Below are 20,116 nucleotides of genomic sequence, written 5' to 3'. Positions count from 1 at the left end.
ACAGCCGGCACCAGCGCAGCCCAAAGGGCTCTCTGGGCGCTCGCCCCCTCCCGCCTTTCACGGGTCAGTTCTTGTGTTGTCTGTGTTTTAGGAGAGCGTCCGGAGACAAAGGGTGAAGGGGACCGTAGCTTTTCTTTTTGTTAGCAGATTAGGTGAGACTATTATTTGTAGCCTTACTGCTGTTGAGTGCGGTGCGGTAGCAGCACGGCTTTTGTGATTTTTGAACAAGAATTAGCACTTGGTTTGTTGAGGTTTGAGTGGTGTATTGTTAAAGAGGCTTTCACTCACTTTGAGACAAAAGCTGAATTCAGCTTTTTCATCAATGTTTTAATGAAGCGATGTTATATAGCTGTTCTAGAGCAAGCTGTTTCCATCGCATTTACTGCCTGTACTGAAAACCAACCCGTCGTCTCTTCACCAGTTGCCCAAGGCCTTTCTAGAAGGAAACCTCTCCAGAAGCCCTTCTGATTCTACAGTAATAAAATGCTTCTACTGGGTTTTGGAAATTAGTTTTATATAGTTTGCCACCACTATCAAATGTTCAGAACAGATAATGGTTTTAGAAAGTTTCAGGGAGAGGGAAAACTTACAGATGTCTCACCAAAATAAGCTCAACCTCTGGGCTAGCTTATTAAGTTTTTTGCTTTATGTGGGGCTTTTTATTGGCAAAGGCATAAGAATAACACTTGTTTAGGATGAAAAATGGAAGTACAAAGCTAAACTGATAAGCCTATATAACAAGCTATCAGAATAATTCAGGGAGTGCCTCTGGTTTGCGATCTGAAAGGCTGTGGTGGCTAAGGATTCTAAAAAAAAAAATTTGATGAAAAATTATCACTCTGATTACAAATAGTTGTGGTTACAGTTTACAATTTAATAGTCAGAAGTACATACTTTAAAGGTCCGGTTAGATTTAGTCTTCCTAGATGTAGAACTAAAACTGGATAGCAAGAATATTATACAGCATTTGAATTTTAATAGCGTTTCTTGGAACTCTTCTGCAATTTTGACACCTTTTCTTGCGAATCATGTTGAGTCTTTCTTTAAAGCTAAATGTGAACATGAAAAGAAGGGCATAAAAAGATACTCGAGCTATTAGGTTAAGAACAATAGAAGAAGGTTCTAATTTTTAGACAGCTAGGCAAGCTTGCTTAAGAAAAAGATGCTGAGTTACCAAATAGGATTTGAATGTCTGTTTTGTGAGTTTCCTGTTTCGTACTGAAGAGAGAATGCCCCATGCATTTCACAGCACTCAGCTTTAGAGGATCTTGCTGTATCTAGTTAAATTTTGGACATTTCCTTTACTGCTGTTTGCATTGGGGTAGCTATTTAAGGGGATATACCATAATGTTGTGATGAACATCTATATTTTAACAAAACCAAAACATGGTCTTATAATTCACATTGAAATTGTTAGAGTTTCCATTGGCTTCAGTAAGCAAAACAGAATTTATGTTCTTATAAGCATGGTAAAATCCTTTGAAATGTAGTGAATCATTTGCTGACTGATTTTTTCCCCCTCTAACTCTGTAAGAAGTAATGAAACACAACTTATACATGTAGAAATTCAGTGTCTTTTTAAAATAAAATTCTGATAAAATTACTTTTTTTTCTTGACTTGGATGAAAACCAGAATATTATTTTGAACATTAATCCATTGACTTAATTTTCAGTAGAGGAATTCCTTTGGGAGTTTATTTGTCTAGAAACTGCATTATTTGAGAATACTTCAGTTAGTCTGATAATAAATTTAACTCGATACAATATAGAGGCAATAATTCAGTGAAAACACCTAAACCATACATACTTGAGTTACCCATAATATAAGCTGGGATGTGGTATGAGGTTGTTCTGTGGTCAAGGTTATATTTAACACTACCAATTCATTGTGATTAGCCTTTGGGTATTTAAATTCTGGCTAGTTCATTAAATTTTAACCTGAATAACTTCACCACTGTAGGAAAGCTGATCCATGCTTTAGTTTGTGCTATGGCATGTGGCATGACTGAAAAATTTTAATATATTGTACAGATACGTAATATTATTCATCCAAACATTTTACAAGAATGAATTATACAAGTACATAGGAACATACAAAAATGGCTCTACATGTCAAAAGTCCCTCCAGTTCAGTGTCTTTGTTCATGATAGACAGCAGGAGTGCTTAGGGAAAGGTTGTGAAGACAGGACAGGTGTAAAGTGATTTTTCTTGCATTTATTTTCTCCTTGTGCTTGGCAACCTCAAAAGCATTTCCTGAGGACCCTTCATTACCGTATTTGATACTACTTGATGATTTTTCCTGTAAATTTCTCTGGTCACTTTTTGAAGTCAGTTTATACTTACGGCTGCGCAACAGAGTTTGGCACTGAGTGCTACAAGGCAAATAGGCATGGTTTGGAAAAAGTACTTGTTTGCTTAAGCTTTTCTCCTGATAATTTAATTAAAGCCGTTTCATTCATGATTTAACACAAAACATTTGTCCTTTTGTCATATTTTGATGCCATTCATTATTTTATAGACATTTGTCATAGCTACCTTTCAGTTGTCTTTGCTTTCAGACTGAAGAGTCTTAACTGTGTTCCTTCTTCCCTTTCCTCCGCAGGTCAGTGGCTTTCAGAATGGGTGAGTGGCCAGCTGCCTTGGCTTGCTCAGCCTCTCACAGGGCGGCAGTGCCTACATTTGTTTAAACTGGTTTTCTTCCCTGTGTCGCTAAATCGTGCTAGAGCAGGGCCTCAGCTACAGGAAGCCACGGTCAGCACAGAGCTTCCCAGCCATTTCAGGCCCAAGGTGTCATGCTGCACTCTAAACAGAAATCCCGAATACTGTTGCCGAAGTGTGATGAGACCACTGAGTCAGCTGGAGCTTGGATGTGGGTATCTCTAGGTCCTTTCCTTAAAATGAGTTCCCTAAAGGTGAAAAAGGCTTAAAATCAAAAGGCAGGCTTTAGTTGAAATGGTGATTAAACGGGACAAGGGATTTTTTTTTTTCCTGGAAGAAAAAAACCCCAGACCACTAAACAAGATAGACTAGAAATAAAAAATGTTTATAAACAATCTCCCCTTGCAATCCTATAGTTCTGTAAATCAACTTTGTTAATAGGTGAGAATCCACTGAGCTGACTGAAACTGGGTGGATAGGCAAGGGCTGCTCTGAATTGTAACTAATTGTACACATCTCCTCTAGTTTCTAGGAGGGTTTTTTTCATTGCAATGGGAGTTTGAATATCTGTCTGCTTTTCTCATTAGTTTTTTGGGTGTGCTGCAGGTTCTTCTACCTTTTCTCTAACCCTACAGACTCCAAAAACTTCTCTTCCCTGAGCATGGTAAGGAGTGGGAGTTGCTTGCAATGACAGCAGCTGTGTCCCTTCCTTCAGGGAGTTTCACCTTAGTGCCTCTTGTGTTAAAAGAACAGGATGTAGAAGCTAGAACAGATGAATCAAATACAGGTTTCACTGTATGATGGCATTACTTATGTCATCTTGTCACTTCCTTGCAGAACATCACCCTTCCATCTGCTATGAAGAAAGAGGAGGAGGAAAAGCAGCATCCTTTAATGCTTTTCTGTATACTCTAGAGTGGGATGCCAGCCTTTATGGAAATGTACACCCATGGCTCAGAGAACCCTCTCAACTGTCTGCCTTGGCCCTGATTTAACACAGCTTTTGCCCTGCTGTTGGTTTCTGAAAGATTTCAGTGTGCTTCTGAGCCTAATGGGTGCTCACATGGTACACTATATACTGTTGATAGTTCACTAAAACACTACAAATCCCCTTTCAGTTCAGTGGTATTGAGAGCTAAAATGTTTATCTTCTTATGCCTTTGAGTCCAAAGATACCTTTTTGCTTAAACCATTTGGATTCATTCTTGATTGTCTAAATTTCAACCAAGAAAGACCTCAGCAAAACAATGACTTCCACAGAGCCTGCATTTCATATTTGATGAAATAAACACAACAATTTGATTTTTATAATTTTTCATTTTTATAACAATTATCTATTAAATAGAATTGAGAGAGGGGAAATGGTACTTTTAAACTTTCTCTTATATAAAATCCTAATTCAAAATGCTATTTACAGTATATGTTATAAATGCTCTGAGCTTCATAAGATTATTTCTGACCACAGATTAAAAATCCCATAGGCATTTTACATGACTGAAATAGGGGGCTGCAACCTTACATGCATATCCAGACTGTTGTACACTAGTGTATAGAATTGGGAAACCCTAAAAAGAAAGCTTAGTACATTGGATCTGCAGATGTCTGCTTGTGTTTTGATTCTTGGACAAATCTTTCTGGTTTTGGGCTGTTTTCATCTGTGGCTTAAAGTCCACAAGCTTCTGTATCTTGTGATCTCTTAAATTCCTTGATCCTGATTTGTAGCTGAAGGTTTTGACTTCCTATTGCACTGAACTCTGCCTACTGGGTTTATTATTTTCTTAAATTCAGGCAAAGTGCATTCTGCCTTCCCTGAAAGTTTCTGTCCTATGTGCTGACACTATGAAGATGATGGAAAACCAGCTGTGGATCTTTGGCATTGTTGCTCATGTCAGGAAAACTGCTACTTGATACGAATACCTGGCACTGAGTTCCTCACATCAATGCTGACTGCTGCCTTCGCAGACAGCAGGTGAGAACCCACACTGTTTTTTGGAAGCAAAATAGCTGATCCATACCTAGGGTTAAAAGGGTTTATAACGCTAGTTTGAATTCTTTCTGCTGCCCCATCAGCTTATTACAGGACACTCCCTCCCTGCTGGATCAGGGATTACAGCTTCTCTCTTGCTTAGGAAGATGTCCCACCTGTCATGGAATGAGTCACCTGAAACCTTTCCCTAGTCATCAAACAGCAGCATTTGGTATGGTATGAGGCTGCTTGAGTCTATTTATGGATGCCATTAGGCTGACATCTTCCTGACTGAAGTGAGAAGGAAGAGGACAATGAATGATATTTATCACCTGCTGAGCTCAGTATCAGCATGAAATATTTACAGTAAACACTACATTTCTGGCTTGTGTTCTCCTTTCTTACACAAAGAGTTAAACAGTCAACAGTAGGATATTTGAGTTGTCGTTGGTTACTTGAGAGTTAACAGCAGATTGAGTGAGCTCTTTAACAGCTATTAGACCAGTAACTACAGACCTTTTACAGACGCCAGCCATACTGAATAGTTGAGAATTATTTGCATATGACTGTCTACAATTGACAGGTTTCCTGGTAAAGCTACCCTTGTACTGGTCATATCAACAAAATCTAATGATGTAAACACAATTCATGTCTATAGGACAAATGGGTAGAAAGGCCCATTTGCTGAGACCGGCAGTGTTCCACTAGAGGAGAAATAAAGTATATTTTCCAAGTTACTTGTTTAGTATAACTACATTTGCAGTAGAACTCATAGCTGAGATGTATATACTGCCAAAAAAAAATAAATAATGGCATTCAGTCTGTATAGCAAGCATATTATGCCAAAAATTCTTGTTGTGTAAGTAAATCCTACAAAATCTTTTGTAAACTTCATATCTCAGCCTGTTTGCTAAAGCAGCTAGAATTCTTCAGGAAGGACAATAGCTTTCTAAACATGCTTTTGCCAAAGGGAGCCAACAAATATATTCAGATAGTCACTGGTATTATACCACTTTGTCTGTTGCAGTGTTGGTACTCACTAAGCTAGAAGTCATTAACTGCCTGCAAAGTGCACTTGATTTTAGAGAGATACAGTTTTCCAAATCCTCCGTAATCTTCTGTCTACCAAGTGAAAATCATATATTCAAATCGTGAATACAAAATATGTAAGGTATTGACTACTTATGGGTTATCATTGTGGTGTATCTCACAAAGCTGATGTGTGTAGGGTTATAAAAAACAAAGTGCACTTTAAATTCCTTTTTTTTTTTTTTTCTCCACAGGATCACAATATCATTTGGTGATCGGTCATCTGAACAGGCAGCCAAGATCATTACTTTTCAAGCATTCAACAATCAAAGGAAACAACGAAGAGGAATGGCACGTACTGAGAATGGGCTATGTTCAAGTCTTACAAATGTATTATCAGTCTAGGCATATGTTATGCTACAATATTAGGTGCGGTGTTATCCGCAATACGAGTCTTGTGGCCTGAGCTCTCTCAAACCCTTCTTGGCAAACTTATGTATGGGCTTTTTTATCTTCTTGCTTTCCCCTTCCACTTCATAATCAATGTGCTGAGTCTCCTTGTTCCATCCTTTGTGTCAGGACAAAGCCAAGGTGATATGCATGTATGGCAAACTGTCAGGTGGGGCTGTTGCTCTGGCATACAAGTTCCTTTATTGCACACGACAGGAAAAGAGAGAGGTTCCAGTCCTGTGTGCCATCTTCTGATGTAATCTTTGTCATGCAGTTATTGCATACTATGAAACAGTCTTGACCTTCAAATAAGATCAGATTGTTAATGAAGCGAGAGGAAACAACCAACTACAGGGCCTGAAACCTAAAAGCCCTTCTTCAGAAACTTAAGACTTGTGAGTCTTTTAACTGTGGTGTATTTCCTTTTATTTTTTTTCTATACCTATTGGAAAAGGTCAAAATATTACTCATTACTAATTAATATTGTTTGATCAGATATCTGATTTAAGATGCTTTTAGAGGATATCCCTACAGATAGACCTCTAGGCCAGCACAAAACTTCTTGTGAATTAAAGTCTACTGATTTTTTTTTTTTTAAATCCTGTTTGATCACAAGTAATTAAAATAGTCTACAAATGATTCTGATTAATTCCGTGTACGAGCAACTCTCATTCCTGAACAAACCAGTTTGTTTTAACTAAAATGGAATGAGGCACTTCTGTAATAAGAATGGCCCCATATGGAATTAATCAGGAACAGTTCCATGTGTAGAAAAGCCTTAATTAACTTTTGAATGGGTTTCATTTGCAGTGTCTTTGCTGGAATGTATATTTGGATCTAGATGTATATATAGGATACTAAATTACTGGCAAATTGGCCACTAAATCTTGGGTTTAGAGTTTTTGCCAGAAGTCTTCATGATTAATTTTTTTTTCCTTTCAAAAATCTTATTATATATTGGTGGGAAAACAAAATTAGAACAAGAATCTTTTTAAGTTTTTAGTCTGTATGTTTTGCTTCCTGATTTTATGTTACATGAGTAGCACTTTCCCTTTTTTAAGTTTAGGTTCTTGATTTTACTCAAAAAATAGCGTAAACCTCTTTCTTACATGCTTTAATTACCAAAATGACTCTAAGTAATATTGACTGTTCTAAACTTTCACACTGTCAACTTTCATTGCCAGAATGATTGGGAATTTCTTTATTGAGGGAAATGTATAGATTAGTATGTCAATATATGTTTATGTTTATAGATACTTTTGCTGTCCTTCCTGGGCTGTTTGATTTAGGACAAAAAGATAACATCGTAGTCTAATGTTTTGGTTTATTCTGGTGATTAAAGTCTCTTCAGTTTGAAATACAGTACAGTTCATACATTTTGATGCAATAGTATAGTAAATCCCACTGTTGTGTCTGTGAACATTACTTCTACCAGTGAAATGATATCAATTACAGAGTAAAGAAGAATGTCGAAGACTAAAAAATATAGTTTTGTCTTTTAATTGTTTCATTTGAGTATTCACTAGCAGTAATTTAGCTAGATCTTTAAGAATTTACATTAATCTTTTCTCTTTTTCTATTTTCCTTGAATATTAAAATTTTTTCACTGTCTGGCTAGATTTTAGTGTTAGTCTTGTGTTGATAGACATTTCTTTGTATTCAGTTAAAATCATCATTTTGTATGTATAAATCATTTTCTCATTAGAAACATAGTTTTTTTAATGATGTCTAGAAAACCACTAGTCAGCTCTGATTTTTCACAGTGACTTGTATATAATAAGAGAGGATAGAGTTTTGGAGAACAAAGCAGATTCCAAGGCTTCTGAATGCTTTTGTATATAAAATGTGTCCACAATTTCATTAATAATGTTTCTCTAAAGAAAAAAGTCTCCATTTTATTCTCTGCTTTTCATATTTTCTTTCCTTCCTGAATAGGACTGATGTCAAGGATATTGATAACGAGTCACATGACTGGTGTCCTCTGTTGGTATGGTGCTTGACTTAAGAAAAGCTAAGAAATGCTTTTTGTCAGGTGAAAAAAGAAGCAAAGCTCTCAAAATCTTGTTTCCAAAATGAACTGTTTATTTCCTTATTTAGCTGAAGCATCAGTTACCTGCTCAGAAAACCCGTGCTTCACTGAATTGTCTGAATTAAAGTTGACACTGTTTCTTTTGTGTCCTCCATTGCACAGGCATTCCTTGACTTGTTAATCAGAATTATGTGAGGTATCTGCTTGAAATTAGAAACTTTCTGTAAGAATCTGAGTGTTCATAACTTTGTTGTGCCTACAGTTTTTCAAAACATGGGTAGCCCCCCCCCCGCTTGCCACAATAGACTGGAAAAGAATTATGCAGAATAAAATTAGTGGAAGTGACCATAGATGGCGGCAGTGCTCAGAAATAACAAGGCATTGGACAGTAGACTTGCATACTGGGATGGTGGTACCAGGCTAAGCTAACTCAAGTGTTTAGGCTTGATACCGATCATTCAGTATAATTAAACAGGATGTACTATGTTTGAGGCCTTTTTGTTAATAGTTTTTTGTAGCATTTGAGCTGCACATAAAATGAAGATTGAGTTACAAAAGCATACTCTGGAAACTCTGTCCAGGGCTGTGAGAATAACTCACATTCCAACCCAAAAGGTGCTGGAAAGCCACCAGATCAGGGATTTGATTCTTTTTCTCTGCTTTCTTGTCTTCCAGTGCTTTGGATTTGCCTTTTCAAGCTTTTTTTAGCAACCAAAAATTAGAAAAGTTTTCTGCCAAAACTAAGTGTTCAAAATAGTATATTAGGCCTCCAAAATAATTGATTTTAAAAGTATGACATTTTATAAAAATACTTTGGCATCAATTTCTGGGTGGGTGTCAAGCTTTTTCTGTGCATGTACTTTATATTTTGGGGGCCTAAATGGCTAATAATCCGACTGGAAAGTTGTATGGGATTTTTTAATTGAGAAATCCATATGGTTCTGTTAGTTTGAAGAGCAATAAATGTACCACTTGTGATAAAAACTTCATCTGTTACTTAGTTTACTGCATTCTCTTGATGTATCTACTTAATATCTGGCTTATCCACTTTGCAGTCAAATAAGGGGATCTGAAAATGCCCATTGAAACCCTAGTGAGATGAAATTAGTTTCAGAGAATAAAAATAAGGTTTGCAAAGGGAATGATGTCCTTTATGTATGTTTAAATACTATTTCTGTTGCAGAAAAGAAGATCTATCTACATCTAGTTATTATACTTACTACAATGATGAATGTTCTAGAGGTACCTAAAATGAATATATAAACAGAATTTAATGTTCATGTCCAGAAAGCAAAGGAATAGCTGGCAGAGCTCAGTACCAAATATTGTTGACTTACATGACATTTTACTTTGACCTTGTGTAGTCTGCACTAAAGCATTGGAAAGGTAGCTCTGTCACTTTAACAGCTAATTATGTAAGTCAGAGACAGAAAAGACTTAGTAGGTCAGGATGCTCCTAGTTAGGAAAAGGAAATAGAAAAGCATAAAACATATAAAAAATTGTCTAATAGTAGTTTTGGAACATGATTTTAAAACTAGTAGTTCCTGAGTGTTTTCAGCCCGAAGTCTGTATGACCTGTTCACTGAGAGTGCTAGCATTTCCAGAATAATTTCATTAGGCACTGGCCTTAGGTAGGTTGCCACACTTGCAGTCCAGCACTAAAATGAGCTGAGATCCTTCACTATAATGCTGAAATAGCACTGGTGGAAGTGATGCTACTCAGGCAATTACTGATGGACTTTTGCCTGAAAAAATAAGTAACTTTAGTGGTTCAATTAACATGACTGTTGTTCTGTATTTCCCAGTATTTATAAACCTGTATTTTCTTAATTATAAAAATTCCATTATTTGCATGGGAGTACTTGAATTGCAGTGGGCATTAGCTCCACATGCCTAGGTGGCTGTGTGGAAACAGAACTTTAGGTGTCTTCAAGAAATGCATTTGGGAAAACATAGAGTTTGAAATACATATGGAGTTTGGTGGGTGTCTGGCAAATTCTGTATCTAAATTCTGCCAAGACCCTTGCCAAATCTCTCTGTAGGTCGAAGTGGGTATTTAAGTAAAAAATAAGTTTTGCTGAAGGTATTGTAGTGTGGGTCAAGTATCCACATGAGTAACTAGAGTCCCAGGTGGGCTTACACGACACATGTTGAAATATGTTCTCTTGCAGTGCTCTTGGTATGTCAGCTTGTTAGTTCTTAGGCAGTACAGGTCTGTTTGCACATTTCACATTACATTTGCCCCTTTCGTTGTAGTGTTGTGGAGTGGGACTACAAATGGAACATGGTTATGGAAAAGTTATATATGCCATATTAGGTATTCTAAATTATAGTCCTTATGCAGAGAAGCAATAGAAAGTTAGCTTGTTACCTCATGTATTCTTTATTTCTATTTACAAAAAAAATATATATTTGAAAAAATTTAAGTGGAAAGCTATGACATTATCTCAATCTTCATTTGCAGTGCCATAGATTTTAAGCAATGTGAAGGTGAACTGTGATAAACAGTGATGACTAAATGTGTTGGTACTGTGGTGGTTTTATGATGTGACACTGATTGTGAACGGATGCCCTGATTTGCATAGCCCACTTGGGCAGTTGTGGGTCAGTCTTTGCCATCTTTCTCCCAAGTCTGTCTCCCAAAGATTAGGATAGGTAGCTGTTGGCCTCTTCGCTCTGCCAGTGAGAAGGTCGAGAGACAAAAGTTAGGCTATAATGTCCCTCGCTTCTCAACTGGTCAGGCTTTCCTTTTGTATAGTAGACAGAACATCTGTGTCAGACAAATGAACTTGAAAGAGCTGTGGTCACAGCAGGAAAGTAGGTAAATGAAGTGATACTTTTGAAAAAAACAAAACCAAAAAAAACCACACCCACTCCACCCCACCCCAAAACATCTCAAGGAAGACATCAGTGGGATCCCAACATCTAGGATGATGCCAGGCAGGTCCTGCCCTCCCACACAGGTCCTGACTCCTGACACGATCACATTGATGAGGAAGAAATGAGGGAGAGAGAGAAGGACCCTTATACCTAGTCCTTGTTAAAACATTTGAATATCATGATACTTGGCAATATGATTTTATGTTTTGATCTCAATATTGTGAAGGATTCAAACAATACTGCTGCCAGCAGCTGTGGAGATCGTTAAAAATGCAAGACAGTAAACATTCTGCATTGATTTTTAAGAGGGGGAAAAACTGGGAAGAAAAAGAAAAGAAAATGAGAAAATGAAGAAGTCTTGGAGTATGTTGTTCATTCAGGGACGATCGATGCAGTTTTGAATCCCAAATCAATATTATAATGAGTAAATAAGATAGTCTTATATCTTATACATTTTAATTTTTGTTGCTCTTACCTTGCAGTTTAACTTAAAATGCTTCAAATGTCCATAATGAAGCTGCTAAAGCCCTTCCAGTTTTCAACTGAAGACAAAAAGTATCATCTTGATTTTGAACTCTGTAATGCTAGCAGCTAGATTATTGAAAAAAAAGCACAGTTCTCTTCTAAAGACTGGACATTTTGTTTGGCAACCCATGTGAAAAGCCAGTCTTAATCACATGCCTAATTGATGGTTGAGCTTTAATGAATATCTAATTCAAAATATTGCTGCTGATAACTTGGGCCACTTCACAAAGAATATCCTGTCTCCCATGATATTAGACACTGCTAGCTGAGAAACAAATAAGCAAATTATTTGAAGGCACGAAGAAAGCATTTAAATGCACAAATTTAACCTCTGTTGTTGGCCTGTTAAAAAGTAGTCATATGGCATCCAGCCTTTGGAAAACCTGGGGAAGGTTGATTTTTCTGTTTTTAATGAGACTCAAAAGAGTCACTTTGATTTGGGTAGCAAAGATATGAGTTTGAATTCAAAACTGGATTTTGAATTGCAAGACAACCCGTACACTGTTGTATTGAACAATAATGTGAAAATAATATTGGAGAGTCTGACATAAGCAAAGTCATTCTGAGTTAATGAGACTTAATCCCTCCGGAGTAGTCATGTCAAGATAACAATTCCTCCCTTCAGTAAACACTGCAGTACATACACTGTACAAGTCCTGGAATATATTTGCATAAGGTGAATAGAATATATGGGAATACATTTCGACTGTGTTATTTAATTTGTTTATTTAGAGAACTGGAGGGCTTCTGTGTTTGTCTTTTTTTATCTCATCCATAAATGGCCTGCGAATTTCAAATTGAGATAGGTGCTTAATTTTTAAGGTTTTTCATAAGTTTGTTTCTAAAAATATTTTTATCACATAAGAAATTAGTGAATGACCTTTTTCAATAACAGGATTGTCATGCCACTACATTGCCTCATAAAGTACAAGTATTTATACCCATTATGGAGTGTGTGTTTATAACCCGTGCTAAGTAGTTCATGGAAAAATTAAGTTTCTTCAGCCTTAAAGTAGAACTATCAGAATTTCATTTACAGTAGTCAGGGACTTCTCACTATTTACAATTTACTTAGCAGTATGACTTTTTATTCCTATTTATTATCATTTAGACATACTGAGCTGACTTTAAACTACTAGATGTGTTTTACCACTGTTTTTAAAAAGATTAAGCTGAAGCACCTCATTTTTATAAGAGGTGTCTACACTCAAGGTTTCTATCATAACATCTGTGTCCCACGTTTAGACAAAGATGTGTTCTTATTATTACATTCCTTCCAGGAATGACAGTTTGCTGCAGTAGTACAAACCTAGTGTGTCAATGCTAGAAGCGCTTTGATTTCATTGAGATACTCTAATACTGATGAACTGTAGATAGAATGGTTATTCCACTTTGAATTAATTTCCTGTCTAGAATAGCTCATATTTAAACCCTAAAAGCTGAGTAAACTTGTTCATCTTCACGAAATTAAAAGCATGTTTTTAACCTGTGTGATCTAACTAGAGGAAGAATTATTTTTCAGAACTCCAATCTACATGGCTAACAAGCTGAAAACTGTCTGGGAGTCTCGTTTCTGCTTTGCTAGTTCATAGAGAAAAGTGGATTTTGTGTCTTCAGGAGAACTTGAGTTCATCTTAACTACCATGTCAATTCTATACTACTAATGCTTACTGGCACAGCGTTTTGCTAACTCCTAAATATACCATTATGCCAACGCAAAAAATTACTCTTGATACAGTGTTGTTTACATGGGTGATCTGGTTGTATTTAGAAAGCAGTAGCGTCCTGCATTGTCACAAGGAGTGCAGCTATGCCAACTTAGTGTGATGGCCAAGATTCTTCTAGTACAGCCTAACTCTTAGACAAATTAATTAAAGAATGTGAGGAAAAGACAAATGCCACATGAGCCTTCCATTTGCAACTAAACCATATTATACCAGTTTATTTGAAGCTGAAATATTCAAATCAGCAACATAAATGGTTTATCTAAATCAACACCTATTACAACATCAGAAAAATGGTGCTAATTATAAAGTTTAATGTTGACTTTAACCAGCATTTGTGTTTTTTTACTTTAAATTGAGGCATATTAAAAATCTATATGCGATACTAATAGTTTTTATACTGATACTGGGGTTACTGAGTAATCACATCTTTACTCAAATAAGAGGAAGTGGATTTTTGTCTTAATTGTATATTCAGCTTTTCTGGGTATTTTCCCTGGTGGGTTCTGTGAAACTGGAACATTACATATAGAATCTGAGTTGGACTGCAACAATCCCCTGTTGCACAGTCAGGAAGGGGAACAGAAGCAGCCCTGGTGCCCATTCTTAGCTGTGCCAAGGAACGGACAGACCGGTGTGGTCTGATCTTGCCCTTTAGTTCTTTAACATCCTCAGGGAGGGAAAATGGCACTATTGCTGCTGTACCCACACAAGAGCCCTGTGCTGTCCCAAGACATCTCTGATGCAGGTATTAAAGCCTTTATCCTTCATGTAAGATTACTTGATAACACACAATCTGAACTTCCACCTTTTCTCTGGCATCGTAATTATGGGCCTGATTTTCTAAGCTTTAGCCAGGTTATTTTTTCACTGAATTTAATGAAAGAGTTACCCGAATTAGAAGTTGTACTGCTGGATACTGGAGTTACTCCTTCTGTCAGTAATTCAAGACTTAAACCATTACAATTTCACTGACTTTTGTGAAAGTACATTACGTTGGCCAGTAATGTTTTCTACTGCATGATACTACAGGAATCTAAACAAAAAAAGTTGAATAAAAAAATCCACCTTTTTATGTTCCTTTTATTTTTTTAACATATTACTTGAACATGAAGGGGTGGGTAGAGAAGTATTATGGAGTATAATCACTGAAGCATTTATATTTTTCTAGCTCATATATATGCCTCCTGGGAGAGATGAAGACTTTTAATCTGTTGTACAACTTAATCAATTTTTATGTTCTTTCAACTGTTGCAGTGTTAAGTTACGTTTTCATTTGGAATCAAAGTGTGCTCTTGCTAATTTATCTTCCTTGCTCTGTCTTATAAAATTAAAATGACTAGAAGTCCCTGGATGGTTTTATGCAGGACCTTGCCTACACACAAGAGTTTTATTGATGTTGATGCCAATGGCTTTACATTGCAATGACCTTATCTACTCAGGAATTATGAAAAAATGCAAAAAGTTCTGGTGATGAAATATTTCAATAATAGGATTTTTCAGGCTTTTACTAGAGATCATCAAGGGAGTTCTGAACCAAGACAATATGCTGTGATCTCAGCCAGGACCTTATGACACGTCAATGATAAGGGTATGAAATGTTTTTAAAAGAAAAAGAACCATCTAATCATGATTCCTTGCTTATTGAGGAGCTGCCCACATCTTTGTCACAAGCCATCACTTCTGCTAGCTGATGACTTGGAGACCAGCAAGGCTTTTGATATGAGAACTTCTTAGAAGCCAAGGGCTTTTCTTGGGGAAAAAAAAGGCTATCTGAATTCTAAAGGATTAAATAAATATTTAATGAATATTAAATCAAATAAATCATGGACCTGAAATAAGCACTCAGCCTTAGAATCTTGTCTTCAATTGACTGAGAATGATCAACCTATTGACCTTGCAGGAGACACCACAATTGGTAAATATTAATTTTTTAAATTACATTTGTCTTAATTGTGAATAATCGCTTTGCGTGCTTAGAGCTACAGTTGGGTTGCTTGTGTCAGGTGCAACTTGACATGATTATGTTAACATGAGTCAGCAATCTTCCTGAATATGATTCCTGCATGGTAAAAATAGGGTCTGTTGAAAACTTATCACAATAGTAAGAATTTTATAGTTTACCTCACTAATCCCAGTCCTTGTAACAGTCAGTCTGGTTCCTCGTCCCGCTGCCTCACTGTAACATTTGGCATACCTGATTTTTAAAAGTCACCATAGAAAAATATTTACAAAGTGCTTTGCAAATCAAGAGCTAACCAGTACATGAAGTAAATGTCAAAGTGTCGTTATGGAAAATATTAAAACATTCATCAAATGCGGTAGTTTTAGACATTTTCCAACTATGAAGTAGTGTATTTTTAATGCTACAATATTTAAGGTGGTATCTTTGCAAACCTGAGGCCTGTGAAAATGTATAGAGTAGTAATCCTGAACATACTGGCAAGTCATTGCAAGATATCATTTTATTTCACAATATTTCACATCTCCTTAGCTCCCTGAGAAATTAAAATGTAATGTTATGTGCACAAATTCTTTAAAGTCTCTCTCAGACTGTTCTAATAGTCAGATGCTTTATCATTTATTTTCAGAAGAAACAGCTATGACATTTCAGTCATTCAGAATGTCAGCTGGGCAACATCAAAGCATATTTCCTGGACTTCTTAAGAAGAAGAGTTTCTTCTTAAGAAGAACCCTCTCAATCTTCATTCACAGAGATCAGCATCACATTTTCTAGTGTAAAAGCATATATATATTTGCAAATGCTACTACAATCCGCAAAATTAATGACTTAAGGGCTTAATGACTTCATGACTGACTGACTTACAAACTCTGTGATCATCCTTTTGCAAGACTACTTGCAAAAGACACAGTTGCTGTTGTCCCTTATATCTCTGAAAGATCTGATAAGTAATTTACTACCATGAGGCACAACAGTTGACAAATCATAATGCTGAACTATCTGTGGACTTCCAGAGTTAGACAAGTATCTAAGAAACAGAGCAAGCAATAGATAGAGAACTAAATGTAATAAATAATAAATTTTATTATATTACTATCCGTCTGTTTTCATTGTTGAAACATCTTGCAGAAACGGAACAATTAATTTCTTATCTCTGTGACTGTGCCAATGATGCCAAAATTTAGTGTTGTTTGCCCATAACAAAGTACTTGAAGGCAATCCACCCACTCAAACTCCACTGATACAGAATGTTTCTGAGCAGCCCTATGGTTTAAGTGCTGGCAGAAAATGCTCTAAAAAGCACAATCTTTAGCAAATCTGGAGTCACTTGAATGAAAACTGGCATTCTGTGTGAATCACTGTGCCTGTAGTGGCAAATAATCTTTGATTATATGTCATGATGGGGGTTGAAAAAAAGTAAGTTATTCCAATGTCTACTCTGATTCAGTTTCATGGTGGGGCAGGGAGGTTGTCACTGAGGTAGTGAATGCAAATATATGGCTGTCAAGAATATCAGGAAAGTATGAAAAATAGTCATAAAAACATAAATGGTGCTTTGTGATTTCATAATAGTGTCATAAACTGTAACCATTCTTGAAATGTTGAAGTTGGATTAAGGACTAAGTATATGCAATCTCAGGTAGCAGCATATAAAGAATTAATGACACAGAAAACAATATTTAGAGTAAGGGTGTTGAAGAGTAAGCATGTGACACTTACCATGCCAGTGAGATGCTGTAATAATTTTATTTCTTGTTTCTTCAGTTATTATAGTAGACATTTGAATACATCAGTTTTAAAGAAAGGCGCTAGCCAAGAAATACCATCTCTACAAAATTATTATTATGCTATACAACATTTCTTGTAAGTGACTACATATCTCAATTTCTAAGTCTCAACAGCAAGCTAAATTCATGAATGTTAAATCCACGTATATATCCCATATTAATGCTACTGAGACAAGGAAAGAGAGCAATGTATTAGTGAATGCAATAAATAAAAAAGATCAAGCTATGAAAACTAACAGGATGCCTACCAAGGTACTGGAAATCAAAAGACTGTGCTCAGGAGGTGAACACTGGGCCACACCTGGAATTCCATCTTTCATATTAGAGAAGCTGAATGGAGTTAGAGTATTTGATGTATGTCCGAGTATTTTCAACAGGAAACGTCACAGAAATAGGGACATGTTACCAAACAACAAAAAGGTAATGCAAAGCAGTGGAGCAAACAGGAAAGATATCTTCTTGTTGTCCCTATTAAGAGTCGATAGAATATGTCTGTTGTGAGAGAATATTCAAATTTTCTAAAAAGTATCATAAAATTGATCATTTTCAAAAGCAATGTGTATCAGGCTTCATCCTGGATCCTGTCCTCTGTTGTTAAAATTTGTGTCAGAATTTATCCTGGGCAGAGATTATTGTCCCTCTGCAGCATCTGCTACTGCAGTAGTCAGAGACAAAGTTCGGGGATAACGTGAACCAGTGGCTGGACCCAGACAGGCATTTCTCATGCTCCTAATTACTAAATCTGACAGAACGGTGGGTGATCCTTTCCTGAGGCTAAGAGCAAGGGTGGGGGGGAGAGAACGGTAACACAAGACAGGAGAACTTCTGTCCTAGAAAACTGCATTTACATCACATTAGATATAATGTGAGATCAAACCTACTATAGCACTGCTCATTTGAGTTTGAACAAAGTTAAAACAATCTGATGGCTGCCAAAAAAAAGAGAAAATATTATGACCATATATTGGAACAACTTTACTGTTTTTACCCAGCACTATAAAGGCAAACAAAGTGAACATCTGTTGTATTTAAACGTTTGCTTTAAAAAAGGAAATTTCACACAAGCTCATACCATATACATGCATATATGTAAGGGTAAACTTCAACTCATTTCACTGAAGGGGTTTCACGGGGGATTTAACCCATATAAGGTGCTCATACCAATACATAGAACAGCATCGGTGGATTTCAAGGTTTTGAATATTTGAATATTTCCTTCTCTACACCAGAAGGAAAATACGGGTGAGACACATGGTCTTTGTCCTGTGTCTTTGAGAAATCCTTTGGAGCCTAGGAATTACACAAAATACTTTTTTCCATAGGAGGTAGCAGCATGCAGAATGCTTTTCACCTGGCCGTGAGTAAAAGAATGTCTAAGAAATTCCTGAACGAAAAGATTATAGACTTGTCTCTGTTCTTTTTATTATTTTTAAGAAGTTAATGGTGGCTTTAAAAGTAGATATTCCATTCACCTGTGTTTTATAGTTGTGTAGTGTGTAGTTTGGGTTTTTGTAAGAAATTCTACTATTGTGTTGTTTGCACGTCACCTTTAATACAGTGATTCAGGCATGAAAATCTTTGTTTAAAAAGTATTGTTCACATCAATGGGTCCAAATTATTTTTAACACGCGTAGATCTGAGAGCACTAGCTGATCTCACCATTGATATAAGCAGTTGTTATGCAGGTCTCCCCCTTTCAGCTCTACCACTTTATCACAGCTCACAGCTTCTTACCTGCTTCAATCCTGAAAAAGGAAAGTTATTTTTTTTCTGCAATGCTTTTAAATAGCAAACTTTTGTATATGCTCAAAATCAACCATATAATTTAGCAGCAAGGAAGAAAAGGAGAGTTAAAGCAGGACTTTTAATATCTTGAAAAACAAGTGACTGTTCAAACCTTGATGCTGTAGGTTATTGCTTTTCCTCATCTCTGCTACTTGCTCCTTGCTTTGTGTTTATCTGAAATGGAGAAAAATAGGTGATAGGTGTCAACGACTCATTCTATTTCTCTTGCTATTGAGATTAATACTAAACTATTAACATCTTCCTGCAATGAATTATTAATTTATTTGTGAACAAATTATATTGTATTTTAGGGATGTAACTAAGTCATTTTGATATGAACTTCTAGATTTTTTCAACACATTTTAAAAACTGATCTAGTTGCTTTCTTTTCCATCCGCTTTTTAAAATTTAGCCTTGAAGAGAGGCAGAACAGGCTAAAGAATATTCAGAGTGAGAAATGTTCAAATTTACTCTAGACCAACAGTTCCCAACCATTATGGTCAGTTTTTGCAACTTCCCCCATCATACCTTTTGTATCTTCTCTCCTCTTTAGACACAAGGTGGTGTAGATCTGGGCAATGGGGAATGAGGGAGAGGCAGAGAGGGTAGGGTTATGTAGCAGGGTTTCTCCGCCTTGCTTTAAGGCATGCTTTGCTACTGTCTGGAGGAGAAGAGCAGTGCTGAGGGACTTAGCGATGGGTGAAGAAGAGTCAGAGCCACAGCACTGCCTTCCCATTCTCAGCCTGTGGGCCTACAGGATATTCTCTTATTAAGAGATGAGAATAAAAGAGGCATCAACAGCCACACTGTAAAGAAATAATTGGCTTCCTGACTAAGCGGGTTGTGAGAGATATGATATATCTTTCTGTTAGAAATGGGTTTGACATCGTTCCATATTGCAAGCAAATAATAGAATAGAGTCTAGAGGCAGAGTGACAAAATGACTCTAAGATGAGTTACCAGTGTTTTGCTTCAAACTGAGAGGGAATTTTATGTTAGGTTCCAGCAGAGTCTGTCCTAAGGTCATTTCTATTTAATATTATAATTAAGCACTTGGATAGTGGAAAGGAGAATGTGCTTACAAAATTTATGAGTAAGAGCAAACTGGAAGAGAGGGCAAGTACTGCGAAGGGCAGAACTTACTTATCTTAACAAATTGGAATCATGGTCCACAATCAGAAGGATAAATTCACTTAATAGATCTGGAAAATCAACACTTATGAAGCAGAAATCAGATAGACAGAAACAAAACAAGGAATGAACAATCTGTCAGTTCTACAGCAGAAGGAATCTAGAGCTTATTCTGGACAGCAAGATA

The sequence above is a fragment of the Balearica regulorum genome, chromosome 2 (assembly GCF_011004875.1).
Source record: "Balearica regulorum gibbericeps isolate bBalReg1 chromosome 2, bBalReg1.pri, whole genome shotgun sequence".
NCBI lineage: Eukaryota > Metazoa > Chordata > Aves > Gruiformes > Gruidae > Balearica > Balearica regulorum.
This window is presented reverse-complemented; position numbering follows the sequence as displayed.